The sequence below is a fragment of the Canis lupus genome, chromosome 16 (genome assembly GCF_048164855.1).
Source record: "Canis lupus baileyi chromosome 16, mCanLup2.hap1, whole genome shotgun sequence".
Classification (NCBI taxonomy): Eukaryota; Metazoa; Chordata; class Mammalia; order Carnivora; family Canidae; genus Canis; species Canis lupus.
Genome location: NC_132853.1, coordinates 17,587,501 through 17,606,468, shown reverse-complemented (window position 1 = coordinate 17,606,468; position 18,968 = coordinate 17,587,501). Strand labels below are relative to the sequence as shown.

The window sequence follows — 18,968 nt, the reverse complement described above, 5'->3', positions numbered from 1 at the left end:
ACCAAGAGTCAGGTGCTCCTTTGAGACAGCCAGGTGCCCCTGGTGATACTAAATCTTTTTTTTTTTTCTTTTTTTTAGATTTTATTTACGGGATACCTGGGTGGCTCAGTTCATTGAGCATCTGCCTTTGGCTGGGGTTGTGATCCCAAAATTCTGGGATCAAGTCCCCGCTGAGTGGGGAGCCTGATGTGGGGGCTCATTCCCAGACCCTGGGATCATGACCTGAGTAGAAGGCGGGCGCTTAACCAGCTAAGCTACTGAGGCACTCTTAATGTTAATGTATGTATGTATGTATGTATTTATTTGAGTTCAGTTTGCCAACTTATAGCATAACACCCAGTGCTCATCCTGCCAAGTGCTCCCCTCAGTGCCCATCACCCAGTCACCCCAACCCCCTGCCCACTTCCCCTTCCACTACCCATTGTTCATTCCCAGAGTTAGGTGTCTCTCATGTTTTGTCACCCTGACTGATATTTTCACTCATTTTCTCTCCTTTCCTTTTATTCCCTTTCACTAATTTTTACATTCCCTAAATGAATGAGACCATATAATGTTTGTCCTTTTCTGATTGACTTATTTCACTCAGCACAATACCCTCCAGGTCCCTCCACGTCAAAGTAGATAGTGGGTATTTGTTGTTTCTAATGGCTGAGTAATATTCTGTTAATGTTTTGTTTGTTTTGTTTTTTTGTTTTTTTTCTGTTAATGTTTTAAATAAACTGATATATTTGTTGAAATTATGAAGTTAATATTGATATGAAACTATTACATAAATTATTTGACTATATTCAAATTTATCCAGATTTTCCCACTGATGTCCTTTTTCCTATTCCAGGATTCAATTCAGGATATTACCTTGCATTTAGTATAAATTTAGATTTTTAATTCCAGTTCTGTTAAGTAAGCGTGACCTTCGGCAACCACTTAACCTTTTAGGCTCTCGTCCATAATGTAAATATTGACTTAAAGGATGTCTAAGGTACCTTTTTATAATTCTAATGTTCTAAGTCTGTCACACAATATGCTCAGTTTTTATTTGGAAGATATTTTAAGATCTAATCAATATGCCAGATCTTGTTAAAAAACATTCAATTTTTATCTTGTAACTTAAGTATTAAAGGAAAACTATATATTGAGATTTGGGAAAACTCATGAACTTTTTTCTTCTATTTGAACAAAAAAAATGACAAAAAGGCAGAATTTGTTGTGTTTTGACTAATTTTCTCTGCAAATATTAGTTCACAAATTGCCTATTCAGCTGTGTTTTGATTGAAAGTAAAACATGTATTGTTAAATTGTTCTTTTTGGGAATTTTTTTAAAGATTTATTTATTCATGAGGCAGAGGGAGAAGCAGACTCCATGCAGGGAGCCCAACATGGGACTCGATCCCGGGTCTCCAGGATCATGCCCTGGGCTGAAGGCAGCACTGAACTGCTGAGCCCCCCACGAGCCGCCCTCTTTCTGGGAATATTAGGAAGGATACAAAGCTTAGAAATGTAACTTAAAAGTGGATCTTACTATAGTGGAATATATGATGGAAATAATTGAGAACAGATACGTCCTAAATAATCCAAATAGTTCATATTTTGTTGCTTATTATAAGTGCTTCTCAGGTTTGGGCATAATTTGATATAGGTTAAATTGTTTATATTTTAAATTGTTGCCCCCTTTCAGAAACTTCCAAACGAGGTTAAGGAGAATATCCAATTGGAAGTAATCTCCAGACAGTTGTATTTTATCCCTCAGATTCTCTCCTATTTAGAAATATTGAATATAATCTCTACTGATAGTCTCAGCTTACACATAATTGACTCTGATTCAATAGTAGGTTCAATTAAATGACTTCATTTCTCTTAAGGACCTTGAAATGTAATGTTTGACCATAGTATTATTCATTTTCTTAAATTTACATTTAGTAATTATGTTAATTCATTATTTAATCTAGCAACTTTCAACTTTTGGTTTACAAAAAGACGTTTATGGAAAATTGTAGATAATTGGTTTGATGAGAAGCCAGAGGTATATTTTAAAAACACTAGGCAGTTTTTACGCAGGTGGCTGTAGACCACACTTTGAAAAAACATAATTGTACATAAAATCTTTTTATGTACTGTCATAATTCTTGTATTAAAACCATGTTTTTCATTGTTTATCTGATTCCTATATTCACTCTGACATTTCTTGAATGCCTACTATCAGAGTCATTGTGTTAGTTACATCAGATTCAAAGATTAATAAGATAGCCTCTGCCATTAAGGAACTCACTTAGTAGTAGGATAAGATAGATCAGTAAACACTTCAGAACAGTGAGATAAGTGTTAATTGAGTATAAGCAAGCCTTACGGAAGCATCACACACACACACACACACACACACACACAAGCAGTTAACTGTGCCTGGAAGAATTGGGCTGGGAAAAGTTTCCCAGTGGAGTTGATAACCAGAAAATGAAGAGAGGAGTTTAGACAACATTAAAAAGTTTCTGACAGTGAAGGAAATAATAAAAAACTAAATGACAATCTACTGAATGGAAGAGGATATTTGCAAATGACATTTGATAAAGAGTTACTATCCAAAAATATATATAGAACTGATACAACTCAATATCCAAAAATCAAATAATCCAATTCAAAAATCGGCAGAAGAGGGGCACCCCTGGCACCTCAGTGGCTCAGTTGGTAGAGCATATGACTTGATCTCATGGTCATGAGTTAAAGCTCCAGATTGGTATAGAGCTTACCAAAACAAAAAAGAGAAAGCAAAGTAATGGGCAGCAGACACGAACAAACCTTTCTACAGAGAAGACATACAGATGGCCAACAGACACATGAAAAGATCCTCAATCAACATCACTTATTATTGGGAAAATGCAAATCACGACTACAAAGAGATATCACCTCATACCTGTCAGTATGGCTAAAATAAAAAAGATAAGAAATAACAAGTGTTATCAGGGGTGTGGATTAAAAGGAACCCTCATATACTGTTGGTGGGAATACAAACTGGTGCTGCCTTTGTGGAAAACAGTACGGAAGTTCCTCAAAAAGTTAAAAGTAGAGTGCCTAGCTGGCTCAGCCAGAAAAGTATACAACTCTTGATCTCGGGGTCATGAGCTGAATCCCCATGTTGGGTGTATAGGTTACTTAAATAAAACTTAAAAAGTTAAAAATAGATTACCCTATGATCCAGTAATTGCACTACTGGATATTTATCCTCAAAATACAGAAACAATAATTCAGTGGGATACATGCACTTCTGTATTTACTGAAGAATTATTTATAATGGCCAGATTATAGAAGCAACCCTCGTGTCCATTGATAGATGAATGGGTAAAAAAGATGTATGGGTACACACACACACACACACACACACACACTGGATTATTATTATTCAGCTATAAATGGAATGAAGTCTTACCATTTGCAACAACATACATGGAGTTAGAGAGGATGTTATGTGAAATTAGAGAAAGACAACTACTATAGGATACCACTCATGTGGAATGTAAGAAACAAACATGCAAAGGAAAAAAAGTTGAGCTGAAAAACAGACTCTTAAGTATAGAGAACAAGTTGATGGTTACCAAAGCAGTCAGTGTGGGGAATAAGGAGGACACTTATCATGATGAGCACCAAATAAGGTATGAAATTGTTAAATTGTTAAATCATTATATTGTCCACCTGAAACTACTATAACACTATATGTTAACTATACTGGAATTAAAATTTTAGAAAACTTTTAAAAATAAAAAATAAAGAGGAGTTTGGCATGAAATGCTTACTGGTTATCAGCAATATGTTCTCTATACATTTCACTTAACCCTCACAAAATCCCCATGAGATAGATATCAATCATTTCCCGTATTGTAGAGTTGGGAAAGCTGAGGTCAGAGAGATTATCTTGCTTCCCTCTAAATTAAGTGCCAAGATTTAATTTGTGGGCAGGTCCAGTTTTGGGACTTAGATAATATTCTAGAACCTGTGTTTTTAGTTACTGTGTGTTCAAGGCTCTGTGGTAAGAAGAGCATGACAATAAACTGAGAGGCCTGTATCATCAGAGCATATAGGAAGTTGATACTGAGGCTAAAGAATAGGTAGGGTCAGATCATACAGTTCCTTAAATGTTATGTTTCAATTGAAACATAACAAATGTTTGTTTCAACTGAAATACAGTATAAAGGCATTGAACACCTAGAGGGAATCACATAATCAGATTTGCATTTTGAAATGTTGTTCTGATTGTAGTAGACCAATTGGATTTGAGAAGGGCCAAGAGTGGATGCAAGGACACCATTTAGGAAGTCGTTAATAGAATAGCCTGAGTGAGCTATGGTAGTAGACAGGATGGAAAAAGGAGGGAATTGTGGAGATGTAGTTAAGTGGGTAAATGAGAAAGATTTAGGAGGACAAATCTTTGAGACATGATGATGGATTGGCCTATGAGTGAAAGAAAGGGAGTTGTCAAGAAATAACTTAGAGGTTTCTGGATTTGATACATTAGTTTGGCTCACTTTGTTTTACATAGGACATATAAAAAGATTAGTTTAAGTGATTAGATTATGTTAAATTAGAAGTGCCTTTGAGATATTCAAGTGGAGATGTCAAATATAGTTTTATAGTACCTTTGAACTTTCTATGTAGTAAATAAATAGGCTGTCCATAATAACATGGCTGATTGGTAATTTTCAGGGCTTTATCACAATTGTTATCTCTTGAGTTACTGTTAATAAAAACGGATGTAAATAGAGTTTGGCTTTCAGTTATTAGAGCTAACAAAAGGATGTGAAAAGATTTTCCAATCTAGAAAGCAATGAAGTATGTTAGGACAGTTCTCCTTTGGAAAATGGCAGAACTAAGAATATACCCTGGAAAAAGACTAGGGAAAGGGATGCTTGAGTGACTCAGTGGTTGAGCATCTGTCTTCGGATCAGGTCATGATCCCAGGGTCCTGGAATCGAGTTCTGAGTCCGGCTCCCCACAGGGAGCCTGCTTCTCCCTCTGCCTATGTCTCTACCTCTCTCTCTCTCTCTCTCTCTCTCTCTGTCCCTTAAGAGTAAATAAATAAAATCTTAAAAGACAAGGGAAAAAGAGGTCCAAAAGGCTAATCTAAATCTGAAATAACAATTTAAGAGTTATCTATGTATCTATCTATTTATTTGAGAGAGAATACACATGTAGGTCAGGGAAAGGGGTAGAAGTGGCGGCGGGGAGAAGGAGAGAGAATTCAAGCATACTCTGCACTGAGCTGGACTTGGGTTTTGATCTCATGATCCTGAGATCATGACCTGAGCCAAAACCAAGAGTTGGATGTTTAACCAACTAAGCCACCCAGGTGCCCCTAAGAACAATGTTTTAAATATTGGAGTTAAATATTTCCTTCCGTTTGTTAATAAAGGAATTATTCTTGGCTTACCTAAACTATAGTTATCCAAGTTACTATTAGATGTACAATGGGAATAGTTCTATAAAAAGCAAAATGGTTTTTCTTTATTTCTCCATCATGTTCATTCAATGCTACACTGCCAAGTCACCATAACATTACTTTATACATTTGGGCATATTGGATATTATAACTATTGTCTTTATATCCTCTTGAAATACAGAAAATATTATGAATAATATTTCTTTAAATACATTAAAAACATTCTCAGATTTTAGTTTGTTTATTGAGCTTAGATCAATAGCTTCCCTTTATCAGAAAATGTTGCCACTATTGAAAGTATTGTGATAACAAGACTAAGCTTTTGATATAGATTGTATATCTTCTAGGTATTATAATATTGATATTTGTGTTACTGATATTTTTTAAGAACTTATTTAGAAAATAATGATTTTATTTTTAAGTAATTTCTACACTGAACATGGGCTTGAACTTAAAACTCTGAGATCAAGAGTTGCAGGCTCCACCGACTGAACCAACCAGCCAGATGCCTTTGTATTATTTATATTTTAAAGTTCTCTGAAAAAAATTATTTTAGTTATTTTTATTTTTTATTTTTTTTAAGATTTTATTTATTCATGAGAGACACAGAGAAAGGCAAAGATATAGACATAGACAGAGGCAGAAGCAGGCTCCCTGTGGGGAGCCTGATGTGGAACTCAATCCCAGGACCCTGGGATCATGACCTGAGCCAATGGCTCAAAAACTGAGCCATCCAAGTGTCCCAGAAAAAATAGTTTTAAAAGTAATTCATGTATAGATGTAGAACATTTGGAAGATAAAAGCCATCACTGATTTTATCACCTAGAGATATCATTCTAGGTGGTTGGTATATTTCCTTCTCTGTATTTTAATGTATAGACATTGTATAGCATAATAGTTAAGAATAGAGATTCTAGAATTTTTTTTTTGAGATTCTAGAATTAAATCCTTTAGGTTCATATTTTTATTCCACCACTTATTAGCAATGTGATGGTAGCAAATCACTAAATTTCTCTGAATCTTGAGTTTCAAAATCTGTAACATGGGGATAATAAGAGTAAATACTGTTAGTGTGTGCCAGGTACTTTACTAAAGTGAAAAATCTGAGGCCTTATAACATCTCTACCTAAGAACTACTTAATAGTACCTTTAAGAGAATAAATTAGGGGGGATGCCTGGGTGGCTCAATTGGTTGAGCATCTGGCTGTTGATACCCACTCAGGACATGAGCTCAGGGTTGTGAGATCGAGCCTTACCTTGGGGTCTGTGCTCAGTGCGGAGTCAGCTTGTCTCTCTCTCTTTGTTCTTCCCTGTGCTTATGCTTGCTCTCTCTAAAATAAAATCTTAAAAAAAAATGAATTAGGGGCACCTGGGTGGCACAATCAGTTGGGCAACCAACTCTTGGTTTCAACTCAGGTCCTGATCTCAGTGTTGTGAGATTAAGCCCCATGTTGGTCTCATTGCTGAGTGAAGAATTTGCTTGAGATTCTCTCCCTTTCCCTCTGCCCTTTCCACTTGTGCTCTTGTGTTCCTTCTCTCTTTCTCTCTCATAAATCGATCTATCTTAAGAAAAGAGAGAATAGGGTCTCCTGGGTGGCTCAGCTGGTTAAGCATCTGCCTTCAGCTAAGATCATGATCTCAGAGTCCTGAGATCAAGCTGTGTATCAGCCTCCCTGCTCTGCAGGGAGTCTGCTTCTCTCTCTCCCTCTGACTGCAGCTCCTCCTGCTTATGCTCTCTGTAATTCACTCTGTCAAATAAGTAAGCCTTTATAAACCAAATAAAGAATAAATTAGACAATGGATGGAATGTACTTAATATCGTGCTTAGGATATAATAAATGTTATTTATATATTTTTTTAAAATAGCATTTGTACAATTTATTAAAGCTTTTATTGTGGCCACATTCCCATGCCATTAATATTCTTTGAAACTAGAACTTTTAAAATGGCTTACAGAAATTCATCAAATAGATTCATTTACTCATTTCTCTAGTGATAGACCTTTAGATGGTTTCTAGCTGTTTTGCTCTTCTAAATAATGCTGTTACGAACATATTTGTTACAATTTTTTTTTTTTTTTTTTTTTTTTAGTTCCTAGAGGTAGAGTTGAATCAAAGGGCAGGAGAGTTTTTATACTGATGTCTAATCTTGCATTGCTTTCCAGAAATGCAAATCAGCGTACATTCTTATTTCTTACAACATTCTTTTTTTTTTTTTTTAAGATTTTATTTATTTATTTGAGAGAGAGCATGTTTGAGAGGGAGCATGAGCTGGGATGGGAGCAAAGGGAAAGGGAGAGAATCTCAAGTAGACCGAGCTGAGTACAGAGCCTGAGTTGGAACTTGATCCCACAGCTCTGGAATCATGACCTGAGCTGAAACCAAGAGTTGATGCTCAACTGACTGAGCCACCCAGGTGCCCCTGTCATACATTCTTATGTATGTACCTTTGAGATCCCTAGATTTGGCCATTAAATCCTTGAAATTTCAATTTCTGAAAAAATCATTTGTTTTCATGTCTGTATTGGTATGATTTTATTGGTGTAGTGTAAGCTAGCTTGAGAATTGCCTATTTCGTTGATTTTTTTATTTGCATAAGTTCTTTTTCAATATCCTTTATATTCATATAAACTAGTTTGAAAATATTTTTAGCAATTTGAACTTTGTCTTAATTTTTAGTGGTATTTTGGGAAAACTTCATGGTTTTTTTTTTTTAATATTTTATTTTTTTTAATTTTTATTTATTTATGATAGTCACAGAGAGAGAGAGAGAGAGAGGCAGAGACACAGGCAGAGGGAGAAGCAGGCTCCATGCACCGGGAGCCCGACGTGGGATTCGATCCCAAGTCTCCAGGATCGCGCCCTGGGCCAAAGGCAGGCGCTAAACCACTGCGCCACCCAGGGATCCCAAACTTCATGTTTTAAAATTTACATAGGTATTAACCTTTTTGTTGTGGTTTATCTTTTTTTTAATTTTATATATTTATTTGGGAGAGAGTAGGAGAGTGTGAGAGAGCTCAAGCGGGGTGAGGGGCAGGAGAAGCAGACTCCCTGCTGAGTGGAGCAGGGCATGATCCTGCTTCTGGATAATGACTTGAACTGAAGGCAGAAGCTTAACCAACTGAGCCACCCAGTGCCCCAGTTCTTTTTTTTTTTTTTTAAGATTTTATTTATTTTGTTTTATTTAATTTATTTTTTTAACGATTTTATTTATTCATGAGAGACACAGAGAGAGAGAGAGAGAGGCAGAGACACAGGCAGAGGGAGAAGCAGACTCCATACAGGGAGCCGACACGGGACTCGATCCTAGGTCTCCAGGATCACACCCTGGGCCGAAGGCGGCACTAAACCGCTGAGCCACAGGGCTGCCCTATTTATTTTGTTTTAGAGAAAGAGAGTGCTTAAGTGGGGGAGGGACGGGGGAGAGGGAGAGAATCTCAAGCAGACTTTGTGCTGAGCCTACATGGGGCTCGATCCCGGGACCCTGAGATCATGCCTCAGCTGAAACTAAGAGTTGGATGCTTCACCAACTGAGCCACCCAGGCACTTCTTTATCTTTAGTTTAGTACTTATGACATAAGGAAAATATTAGAATCATTTTTTCTTTTTCTTTTTCTTTTTCTTTTTTTTTTAAAGATTTATCTATTTATTCATGAGAGACACAGGCAGAGGGATAAGCAGGTTCCATGCAGGGAGCAGGACGTGGGACTCGACCCCTGGTCTCCAGGATTACGCCCTGGGCTGAAGGCAGCGCTGAACCACTGAGCCACCCAGGCTGCCCTAAATCATTTTTTCTAGTTTTTATTTCTGATTAAATCATCAGTCAACCTCTGGTTAATTTGGCATATGATGCATAAGGTATAGGGAATCTGTCTTAGCTTTTTTTGGAGTAGAAAACTTGGAAATGGGAAATAGGTTTTACATTCTAATTCAATTCTAATGAAAGGAAGGAAAGCTGACAAGGACTGAGGAACTGCCTATAAATCTTGAAGAATGCTGTGATGGATTAGTAGTATCTTCCCATCATAGCTATGAGGAAGGGTATTGAGAGGATAGTGACAGCATCCTATCTGTAATCTGAAATTTGTTCCAATTTTATTTATTGAATATTCTCTTGGAGATACCACTTTGAAGTGAATTCAAAGTAAAATTGGACTGTCTTGTTTTGCTCTTTTTCCTTATTATTAGGGTTATGCCAGTGTTAAAACAAATTTAAGTTCTCCTGCCTTTCTGCTTTGAAGTTTGAAAGTAATCATCAATAAAATTGCCATGTTTTATATTTTAATTGGAGGTAACACTTTTTCATTCTTTCAGTGAAGCGTATAGTTATTATTTTAAACTGTTGGCCTGTAAGGTTTCCAGTTTTTCTCCTTCCCCAACTTTTAATTTTTAAAATTTTATTATTTTTGTTCTTTAAACATTCTTCTTTTTTTTTTTGTCCTTTAAATATTCTAGTGGCCAGGAAATGGTATAGAATAACTGCCAAATCACATAAATTAACTTTTTTGTTAATGTTTGTCATCCCAGAAAGAACACTGCTGTTGGTCAATTCAAACTGTGTGGTAGTTTCTGTAAGTTGTCTGGGCTGGCGACTGAATGTGGTTGGTATACTCATCTTTCCATGGTTCAGAGAAAAAGGCAGCTTCCCTGTTTGGCACCCTTAAGATCTTCTGTCTCAGGAAGTGGCATCTAGTCTCGGTCTTGAGTGATAGAGATTCTCTAGTAAGGGTTGATCTGTTTCAACAGCTCTCTAACAGCTCTCCCAGGTCAGGTTACACCCAGTCCAGTTTGTCCAACACTCCTCAAATTTTGTCTGCTGTTTGGAACAATGAAGGCACAATTTCAGGCTGGAGTAATTAATGCAGGTCCATTATTCCATAAAGGCTCCACACAGGAAGCCTCATCTGCCCAAAGAAGTACAGAGCATACTTGTTAACAAGATTATCTTTCTCTAAACACCACTGTGGATCTTTCTTTTATAGTGGCAGAGCATGAGCTTTTTTATTTATTTATTTTTAAGATTTTTTTTAAGTTAATAAAAGTCTTTTTTTAAGATTTATTTATTTATTTATTTGTTTGTTTATGATAGAGAGAGAGAGACAGACAGACACAGGAGGAGGAGAAGCAGGCTCCATGCTGGGAGCCCGACGTGGGACTTGATCCCTGGTCTCCAGGATTGCGCCCTGGGCCAAAGGCAGGCGCTAAACCACTGAGCCACCCAGGGATCCCCTATTTTTAAGATTCTAAAGTAATCTCTATACCTAACCTTAGGCTCAAACTTAAACTCTAATATCAGCAGTCACATGTTCCATGGACTGAGCCACTAGGAGCCCCTGGAGCGTGAACTCTTTGTTGAGTTTTTCACACTGAGCTCCATAATGATGGGTGCTGCGACTTTAAGCACAGAACTGACTTTTACCTCCTGCACTTTCATATCCTCCAGAGTGGGCAGCTCTGGTAGGATAGTGGTAGCCTTGAGCTGTAGGAGGCACCCCAGCCTCATTGTCCTTATCTCCTAACTTTTTATTTTGAGAAATATAAAATTTATTGGCAAGTTGCTAGACTTGTATAATGAATACCCCTTGTACTCCTTATGAAGATTCATGAATTGTTAACATATATAACATGTAACTATTGCTGTATTACATAGATACTCACTTGAATATCCCCTGAAGTGTTTGAGTTAATTGCAGAAGTGATTGTAAATAGTGAGGCATGTTGTGCCTGAGAACAAGGACCTCGTTTTAGTAAACACAATAAAAGTGCCACAGTCAGGAAATTTAACAGTATAATTCTCTTATCCAATATACAGTCTATATTCAGACTATTCCAGTTTGTCACAATCATGTCTTTTTTAAGATGTATTTATTTATTAGAAAGAGAGTGTGTGCGCAAGCTCCTGTAAGTGGGGGTGGTGGTAGAGGAGGGACAGAGGAGGGAAAGAGGGAGAGGGGGAGAGAATCCCAAGCAGATTCCCTGCTGAGCATGGAGCCTGACATGGGGCTCAATCTCTCAACCCTGAAATCATGATCTGAGCTGAAATCAAAAGTCAGATGACCAACCAACTTGACCACCCAGGTGCCCCAATAGTGTCTTTTAAAGATGGATTTTCCCCCCAATCCAGGACCACACATTGTATTTATTTGTCATATTAAGGTAGGAAATGTTGGGATTTGGAGCTGATGGCCAAGAAAGAATTTTTTTTTTAAAGATTTTATTTATTAGAGAGTATGAGCAGGGGGAGGGGCAGAAGGCAAGAGAGAAGCAGATTCCCTGCTGAGCAGGAAGCTTGATGTAAGCTTGATCTGAGGACTTCCAAGATCATGACCCAAGCCAAAGGCAGATGCTTAACTGACTGAGCCACCCAGATGCCCCTAAAAAGGTGGTTTTATTAAAGCAGGGAGACAGGACCTGTGGACAGTAAAAGCTGCACTAGGGTCATGAGGAGGGACCATTTACTTTCAAGGTGCCAGGGGTTAGGGATAGCATAAGTCACTAAGGAATTTTGGATGCAGGGTTTCCAGGACCTTGAGAGGGCTAGCTATTATTAGGAAAAGGCTATTTATTACTGTCTAATAAAACCTTCATCATGAGACCCTTCAGATGTATATTGGTGGGCCACATGCTTGGGGAATGATTGCCAACTTATATCTTGGGTGGAGGGTAGAGATGAAGTTTCTTTTCTTTTTTTTTTTTTTTTTTTTTTGAAGGAAGCTTCCAATGAACTTTTTATATGTTAAAGAAGACCTACTGGGTCCTGGGATTGGGCTAAGATTTAAGATTGCCTTTTGCCCCTAGCAAAGTATTAACATTGAGGCAGCTGAGGGATGTCATTTGCCTGTTTCAAGGACATTTCAGTGGGTTGTAAGTAGTAACAAAATTTAATTTTTCTTTTGTCTTTGCTTCCCATATCAATAGGTCTTTATTCTTTAACCTCTAGGACATTTCCCTGGTCTTTTTTGTCTTTCTCGATATTTCGAAGAATTCTGTTAGTTTAGTTTAGTTTTGGTTTGTTTTTTAAAGATTTTATTTTGGGAGAGAGAGAGAGAGAGCGCACACGCGAGAGAATGCACACCAGCAGGGGGAGTAGCAGAGGGAGAGGGAGAAGCAGACTCCCTGCTGAGCAGGGAGCCCGATGTGGGGCTCAGTCCCAGGACCCTGGGATCATGACCTGCGCCAAAGGCAGATGGTTAACCTACTGAGCCACCCAAGTGCCCCTGGGTTAATTGTTTTCAAACTAATTTCCATTTTGACAGAAAATCATCTTTGAGATTTTCAAATTCATTAGTGTGGAACTATAGTTATCTATATAGTTTGATAGTCTGTTTTTTTCTTCCCACATCTTTGACCCCATAATAATTTTAGAATAATGTTTTTCAGTGTATTCAGGGAATTTTGAAAAATTTAAATGAAAATTTTTCTTCTTTGCAAAGTTGTAATATTTGTAGATTTTGAGTTAAAAACTTAAAAAATAAAAACTTAAACTTAAAAATTCCTACTTTGCATTGAAAAATTCATATAAACTGCATTCATTGAAAGCATAATAAACTAGAAAGTACTGATAAGCAAAATGAAGAAAATAAGTTCTAAATCTTTGCACTCATATGTAACAGCTATTGACATTTTGGTCTCTTCCCTTCCAAACTTGAGGGAATAAGAGGGTATGTGTGAGAAAGACATGAAAAGAATTTTGTGGGGCACCTGGGTGGCTCAGTAGGTTAAGCATTTGACTTCGGTTCAGATTGGGTTCTCTGCTCAACAGGCAGTCTGCTTCTCCCTCTCTCTTTGCTCTTCCCCCAACAGTGAAAGAATGGAAAAGTCTAGGTGCCATATGATCTTATTAAAGGGAAACAACTGGAGAGAGATTCCTTCTATCAGTCCACATTTAGATTCTTACCAAGTACTGTTAATAATTCCTAATGGTTATATGAATTACTTTTCTAATTCTTAGAATCTCTGTTTATGGGAATGGGGGAACATTAGAGAAGTGAATGTTTGTAGAAAGTCGCAAATTATGAAAATATTAAATTGTTTGGAACTCAGTTTCATATAATGCTATGGCCAGAAAATGAATTTTTCTTACTTTAATATTTAGCATTTGCCTTTAAATATGCAAAACATTCACCATTCGAAAAATACAAAATAGACAGTATAAAGTCTCCCTGTCATTTTTGCGTCTTAGGCTCTTGAGTCCCTTCCTCAGATGCTGGCCATCAGTGCTACCAGTTTCCAAGTATCTTCCCAGAGATAGGTTTTGAATATACAAGAAAATCTGTATATATCACAAAATAAATTTGGAATGACCTCATTATTTTAGTCTGATTCTCTTTAATAGTACTATCATTTATATAGTCATACTTCAGAGTTACTGTGGATTTGGTTCCATCACCACATTGAAGTGAATATTTCAATAAAATGAGTCAAATGAAATTTTTGGCTTCCCTGTCCATATAAAAGTTATGTTTACACTATATGGTAGTCTATTAAGTGTGTAATAGCATTATGTCTAAAAAATATACATATTTTATTTTTTTAAAGATTTATATTTATTTATTCATGAGAGATACAGAGGCAAAGACATAGTCAGAGGGAGAAACAGCCTCCCCACAAGGAACCCAGTGCAGGACTCGATCCCAGATCCTGGAATCACAACCTGAGCCGAAGGCAGATGCCCAACCGCTGAGCCACCTACAGGTCCCTACATACCATATTTTAAAAGTATCTTATTACTAAGAAAGCTAACCATTATTTGAGCTTTCGGTGTATCATAATCTTTTTGCTGATGGAGGATTTTGCCTCGTTGTTGATGGCTGCTAACTGATCAGGGTGGTGGTTGCTGAGGGTTGGGTGGAACTGTGACATTTTCCTAAAATAAGACAACAGTGAAGTTTGCCGCACCGATGGACTCTTCCTTTCACAGATGATTTCTCTGTTGTATGCAACACTGTTTGATAGCATTGTACCCAGAGTAGAAATTTTTTAAAATTAGAGTCAGTTTTGTCGAACCCTGCTGTTCCTTTATGTGAAATATTTTAACATTGTTGTCATTTCAACAGTCTTCTCAGCGTCTATAGAGGAGTAGATTCCATCTCAAGAAACTACTTTCTTTGCCCAGCCATAAGAAAACAACTCCTCATCTGTTAAAATTTTATCATGTGATTGCAGCAACTTAATTATATCTTCAGGCTCCACTTGTAATTTTAATTCTGTTTTCATCACATTTGCCATTAGTTTTTCCACTGAAGTCTTGAACCCCTGAATGTCCATGAGGATTGGAATCTATTTCTTTCAAACTCCTGTAATGTTGATATTTTGACCTCCTCCTATGAATCACAAATGTTCTTAATGGCATCTACAATGATGAATCCTTGCCACAAAGTTTTCAGTTTACTTTGTCTAGATTCATCAGACTAATCACTATCTTTGGCAGTTACAGCTTTACAGATTGTTTATTTTTTTAAAGATTAATTGCTTTATTTTAGAGAGAGTACATATGTGAGTTGGGGGACGGGCAGAGGGAGAGCCTCTTCAAGACTACTTCCCACTGGATGGGGAGCCTGATGTAGGGCTCAGTCCCAGGAGATCATATCATCATGACCTGAGCCATCATGACCTCTTACCAAGAGTCAATTGCTTAACTGACTAAGCCATCCAAGTGCCCCTACAAATTGTATTTTTAAATCCTAAGACTCATAAGTCAAAATTACTCTTTGGTCATAGGTTGCAGAGTGGATGTTGTATTAGCATATATGAAAACAACATTAATCTCATACAACTCCATGTACTTGGGGGGCCAGATGCATTGTCAATGTAATATTTTGAAAGGAATTTTTTTTTCTGAGCAATAGGTCTCAACAATAGGTTAAAAATACTCAGTAAACCGTGTTGTAAACAGATGTGCTGTCATCCATGCTTTGTTCCATTTATAGACCACAGGCAGAGTAGATTTAGCATACTTCTTAAAGGCATTAGGATTTTCAGAACAGTCAATGAGCATTGGCTTCAGCCTATAGTCACCAGTTGCGTTAGCCCCTAGCAAGAGAGTTAGCCTGTCCTATGAAGCTTTGAAGCCAGGCATTGACTTCTACTCTCTAGCTATGAAAGTCCTAGGAGGCATCTTTTTCCAATACAAGACTGTTTAATTGACATTGAAAATCCGTTGTTGGGCCTCTGGGTGGCTCAGTGGTTGAGTGTTTGCCTTTGGCTTAGGTCATGATCCTGGGGTCCTGGGATTGAGTCTCTCATCAGGTTCCCTGTGGGGGACCTGCTTCTCCTTCTGACTCTCTCTGTGTCTCTCAGGAATAAATAAATCTTAAAAAAAAAAGAAAAGAAAAAAATCTGTTTTTTTTTTTTTTTTAGTTTTTATTTATTTATGATAGTCACAGAGAGAGAGAGAGAGAGGCAGAGACACAGGCAGAGGGAAAAGCAGGCTCCATGCACCGGGAGCCCGACATGGGATTCGATCCCGGGTCTCCAGGATCGCGCCCTGAGCCAAAGGCAGGCGCCAAACCGCTGCGCCACCCAGGGATCCCTGTTGTTTTTAGTGTAGCCACCTTCATTAATTATCTTAGCTAGATCTTCTGAATAAGTTGCTGCAGCTTCTACATCAGCACTTGCTGTTTTGCCTTGCACTGCTATGTTATGGAGATAGCTTCTTTCCTTAAACATCATGAGCCAACCGCTGCTAGCTTCAAACTTTTCTTCTGCAGCCTCCCCAATTCTCTGAGACTTCATACAAGTGAAAAGAGTTAGGGCCTTGCTCTGGACTAGGTTTTGCTTAAGGGAATATTGTGGCTGGTTTGATCTTCTATCCAAACTACTAAAACTTTCTCCATATGTTAGTGTCCAGAATATATAAAGAACTTATACAGTTAAACATAAAAAAAATCCTCCAAATAATCTGATTGAAAAATGGGCAGAAGAACTGAATAGACATTTTTCCAAGGAAGACATATAGGTGGCCAATAGACATGTGAAAAGATACTCAACTTCACTTATCATCAGGGAAATGCAAATCAAAATCACAATGAGCTATCACTTGCACTTGTCAGAATGGCTAGCATCAAAAAGAAGAAATTGTCTGGCTCAGTCAGTGGAGCATGTGACTCTTGATCTTGGGGTTATGAGTTTGAGCCCCACACTGGGTGTAGAGATTACTTAAAAAAAATATATGTATATACACACACATATATAAAATATATATATATATATATACACATACATACATATACATATACACACACACACATACATAAAACAAGTTGGTGGGAATGTAGAACTGGTGCAACCACTGTGAAGATTCCTCAAAAAATTAAAATTAGAAATACCATATGATCCAGTAATTGTACTACTGGGTATTCACCCAAAGAAAATGAAAACACTAACTTGAAAAGATCCTAATTAGCGAAAACACTAATTTGAAATAATGCTTGTTGCAGCATTTTTACAATAGCTAAGATATGGAAGCAATTCAAGTATCCATCAATATATGAGTGAATAAAGAAGATGTATATGTATACAATGGTATATTACTCAGCTATTGAAAGAATGAGATCTTGTTATGTGTAACATTATAGATGGACCTAGAGGGTATAATGCTAAATGAAATAAGTCAGAGAATGATGAAATAATAAATGATTTCATTTGTATGTGGAATATAAAGATAAAACAAATGAATAAACAAGCAGACAGAAGGTAGAAACAAACCCATAAATACAGAGAACAAAACTGGTGGTTGCCAGATGGGAGGAAGGTGGTAGAATGACAAAATGGGGTAAATCAGACTGGGAGATAACAGGCTTCCAATTATGGAATGAATAAGTCATAGGGACAGAGGGCACGATGACATAGGGAATATACTAAGTGGTATTGTAATAGTGTTCTGTGATGACAGATGGTAGCTACAGTTGTGGTGAGCATAAAATGATGTATATAGACTTGCTGAACCACTATGTTGTAAGCCCCAAACTAATGTAACATTGTGTGTCAACTATCCTTTAAAAAAAAAAAAGGAAGGGGATGCCTGGGTGGCTCAGTGGTTAAGTGTCTGCCTTTGGCCCAGGGCGAGTCCCGGGATCGAGTCCCACATCGGGCTCCCTGCATGCAGCCTGCTTCTCTCTCTGCCTATGTCTCTGCCCCTCTCTCTGTGTCTCTCATGAATAAATAAATAAAATCTTAAAAAAACAAAAACAAAACAAAGCAGTATACCAAAAACAAAACAAAACCCCAAACACCTTTCTTCATATCACCAATAAAGCGATTTTCCTTTCTTACCATTTATGTGTTTACTGGAGTAATGCTTTTAATCTCCTTCAAGAACTTTTCCTTTGTATTCGTAACTTGGCTTTTTGGCAAAGAGCTCTCCCTCTTAGCCTTTCTTGGCTTTCAGCATGCCTTCTTCTCTAAGCTTAATCATTTCTAGCGTTTTATTTAAAGTGAGGGATGTGTAACTTTTTCCCCTGAACACTGAGAGGCCATTGTAGGGTTATTAACCATCACACACAGGTAATTGATGCAAGGATACATCAGAAGTAGAGGTATTAGGGGGCTTTTTTCTTGTGTATTGGCTTTTTTTTTTTTTTTAACTTTTAAAGAGAGATAAAGTAATACTCTTTTCAAGAAAGTCCTTAATTATATAATCTTATTAGTTACCATTTTATGTATGTGTTCTTGTTACAATTAGACTGTATAAAGGGACAATTTTTTCTCTCACTGAAGGGATTAAATGTTTGACTGAGTTGGCTGTTTTCTGAGTCTGAGCACTCTGATTAACAGATGTAGGGAAAAGGGCTTTATGGTATTGAAGCAGTTGCTTAAGACCAACAATGTCCTTTTTGTGAAAATCTGAAGGTTCCTAAAAAATGGAATAGCATGACATCATCACTGTTCATCCAAGGAGCATTCCTCAAGTAATAACTGAATATACTGTGATTATCAGTACCCTTCCCCCATCTTCTTTATGTTGCTTTGACTGATGTTATTGTCAGTTATTAGACTTTGTTTTACAAATGTGGAACAGTTCTGAAAATCATAATTTGATCTGAAATTTTAAAATAAATTATATTGGATTTTTTTATTCTGGTTTCATTGGGCTTTTTTAAACATTTTTTTAAAAGATTTTATTTATTTATTCATAGAGACACAGAGAGAGAGAGAGGCAGAGACACAGGCAGAGGGAGAAGCAGGCTCCATGCAGGAAACCCGACATGGGACTCGATCCCGGGTCTCCAGGATCACACCTCGGGCTGCCTGCTAAACTGCTGCGCCACTGGGGCTGCCCTCATTGGGCTTTTTTAGATAAATGTTTTAGGGTGGAACAAAATGGTACCAACCCACAAAAATTGTTTTTGTCTTTTATATTCAGCCCTAAATAACGTAATAAATGATAAGCTTCTTTGGTCTAAATATAACCTAACAGCCTGGTTTTTTTTGTTTTTTTTTTTTTGTTTTTTTAAGATTGCATGTATAGTCTCATAGTATGTTTAAGAACTTATTATAAATATTTATGTCTTTTAAGCCTGAGCTATAGTTTTATCTAGCTGTATTAG

At 37.2% G+C, this 18,968-nt stretch overlaps 1 protein-coding gene across 2 annotated transcripts in view; it reads left to right on the top strand.

Annotated features, from left to right (window-relative positions):
* Window positions 1–18,968, top strand: part of TAOK1 (TAO kinase 1) — a 158,677-nt gene that overhangs the window by 29,476 nt on the left and 110,233 nt on the right. The window lies entirely within an intron of this gene.